Source organism: Salvelinus sp. IW2-2015, linkage group LG20 (genome assembly GCF_002910315.2).
Source record: "Salvelinus sp. IW2-2015 linkage group LG20, ASM291031v2, whole genome shotgun sequence".
Taxonomy (NCBI): Eukaryota; Metazoa; Chordata; class Actinopteri; order Salmoniformes; family Salmonidae; genus Salvelinus; species Salvelinus sp. IW2-2015.
The window spans coordinates 78,337,852-78,340,978 of NC_036860.1; the positions used below are offsets into that span (position 1 = coordinate 78,337,852).

The 3,127-nt window shown below is 45.6% G+C and overlaps 1 protein-coding gene across 1 annotated transcript in view; it reads left to right on the forward strand.

The window, feature by feature from the left end:
• Positions 1-3,127, forward strand: part of cacng2a (calcium channel, voltage-dependent, gamma subunit 2a) — a 112,644-nt gene that overhangs the window by 96,210 nt on the left and 13,307 nt on the right. The window lies entirely within an intron of this gene.

Here is a 3,127-nt window from a genome sequence, read left to right on the forward strand (position 1 = left end):
AGAGAGAGAGATACAGAGAGAGAGAGAGAGATACAGAGAGAGAGAGATACAGAGAGAGAGAGAGATACCGAGAGAGAGATAGAGAGATAGATCCTTAGTGAGAGAGATACAGAGAGAGAGATACAGAGAGAGATACACAGAGAGAGAGAGAGAGAGAGAGAGATACAGACAAAGCGATACAGAGAGAGAGATATACTGAGAGCGAGATACAGAGAGAGAGCGAGAGAGACAGAGACAGAGAAAGAGAGTCAGATTGAGTAGAAAATACGTTGTGAGTGTTGTAGCTATAGTGGATGTTCTGTCAGTAGTGACAATGATGGCAGTCTGTGGTAAAGATGTCTCATGTTTGTGGATCCTAGCCAGGGTTCACTAGGGGTCAGAGCATGGTGTGATGAGCTACATAGTTAATACAGAGAGGGGGGCTGGATTCTGGCCTAATCTGGCCCAATAAAATCAATGGGTCTGGGGTAGGACACACACGGGGGCTTGCATGTAGGGCAGCAGGGGTGGGACAGTGGGGGCTCTGGGGCGATGGGGGGTGTAGGCGACATTGGGGAGATCATTGGTTGTGGCCCAGCATGRGAGTTCCAGCACCAGCTCCAGAGGGGGGATGGRCAGCCGGTCGCTCGGCCCTGAGCCCTGGTGGGTCACGCCGGTTCCACCTGAGGCCAGGACCGTGGACCATGGTCACAGCCATTGGACCAGAGGGAGGGTCACACCACATGACCTCCACTGCCTCGGTAGAGGATAGTCATCAGGATAATGTGTTAATCATGAGTGACAGCCTTAAAGGGATTCTATTAGAGACTATTATTACTATGACTGTCCACTTGGATTTACTGTGTGGTGTTAGGTAGCTAGAGAGARATGTCACAGTATAGCTGGGTAACAGGGGTGGCCTTGGCGACAAATATGGAGTCCATCGACAGATACATAAACACATACAGGCCCATAAATGAAAAGGCGATCATTTTAGTGGCCTGGTGGAGCGAGCAAGTACCAGCGCTCTAACTACACATCTCATTAAGGCTGGAAATATGGAAGCCTGCTCTTATAAACTCAGAGGTGAGAAAATGGACAGTATCTCGTAAACAAAGGGACAGTAACAGTAACACAGAGATTACACAACAGTTATTTGTCACTGCATTAGCCTTGTTAGCCTTCCTTCACACACACATTGACATATCCACATTGAATGCAGAGTTTCTCTGTATTGACCCATGTTAGTCCGTGCTGTGGTACTATGCTAACAGTGGGGTATCGTGACATAAACCACAGTATTACCAGTCTTATTCATATGTATTGGAGCATCCCTCTGTGCTATCATGCCATTCACTGTTGTACCAGGCTAATTTTAAATTGAGCTTCCTCTGCCCTGTGTTCTGGGCTACTAATCATGTTTTTCTGGCTGCTAAGCTAGCTAACAGACTAAGCGGGGTTACTGTTCAGTAACGCTAACACTGAGATAAGCTAACACAGACAGCAGTGATTATGTAGGCTACTGTGTCAATGTTAAGCTAACAGAACAAGTAGTGATTCTGGGCTGTTGGTGCTAAGCTAACCCAGAGCAGCTAGCTATGGCACAGTGCTGTCAGGCAGGCAGGCAGACGGGCAGGCCTGATCTATGGGGACATCAGCAGTGGAGTGGAGGGTAATTACAGTAATTGAAATGTGGTCTTTAATTGTCTGAGCAGTCCTGTCATGTGAAGGAACTTCAATGTGTCGGGCGGCCCAGATTCTTTTCCACCGTGCTCCAGTGACCAGTCTGTGTGTGGATGAGTGTGTGAGGGGTGTGTGTGGATAGGGATTTTGCTGTGTGATATGTTATGTTAGTATGACAGAGCGATATTCAGTGGGGGACTGCAGTGTCAGAGAGCATGCAGCCCACTGTAGGCCTATGTCATAAAGTACTTTTCCGTGTAAGATTTATTTTTAGAAAAATAAACTTTGGCTGTGTGCATATAGAGAGTGTACGTGTATAGGGGTAGTGTGAGAGTGTGCATACACATGCTTGTGTGAAACTTTGAGGGCATATGATAACTTTGTGTGCATATGTGTGTCACAGGCGGCTGGTGGCACGGTAATTTGAAAGGACAGGAGGATAGTAATGGCTGGAACGGCGTAAATGGAATGGTATTAAACACAGCAAACACGCTGTTTCCATGTGTTTGATACCATTCCATTTAGGCATTAATATGAGCGATCCTCCCCTCACCAGCCTCCTGCAGGAGGCTTCTTGGTTGAGGCTGAGTATTGAGGAGGAGGAGGAGAAGGGCGGGGCTGGATTAATAAGTGTTTGTAGTTTTAAATCAATGTGCCTGGGAGCTGAGGCACCTGATTAGCATGACCCTGTCCTGCACATCAGCACATTCAGTGCTGGGGGAGGCTGATTAAGAGCCAATGCTAATTTCCTCTCACAACGCTGTCAATGAGAGAGGGAGAGAGAAGAGAGAAGAGAGAGAAGGTTCAAAGAGATGCCTTTGTCAAGAGAACTCGTTGCATATTTATTGGTGTATGTACGTGTGTGTGTGTGTGCGTTCATGCATGCGTGCATTTTTTTGTGTGTATACAACATACTATACTAATTGGTTTATATGCTGAAGCCATAAACTGGMAATGTACTGGTAAATGGACATGATGTTAAGTGTGAATATGTGTTATGTGGYGTTAATGCAATAGAGTGATCCCTGGCTGTGAGTCACTGTGAGTCACTCTGGAGCTGTGTTGGGTAGTGTTGGTAGGGGAGAGTGGGGTAAGTTGAGCCACCATTGTTTCTAAGACACCATACACAAAATGTCTCATTTGACCAAATATTTAGGAAGAGGTCATCATTTCATGGAGTATGTGAAGGAAAAAAACACATGGAAAAAGTGGGAAGCAAGTTCAGTCCAAAAAACTGATTTTCACCAAGTCTAATTTATTTATTGTGTTAGAGGTTTGTAGCTGTGTGGGCTAATATAGTCATGTTTGCCTTGGGGTAAGTTGAGCCAATGGTAAGTTGAGCAAATTGAAGTGTTTTCTTTCCAGGCATAATGCAAGGAATTATCGCTTGGATATGAAGTAACAACAGGGCCTATGTTAAAAGTGTTTGTTAGGTGTTCAGCCTGTCTTAAAAGATGCTTAAAAT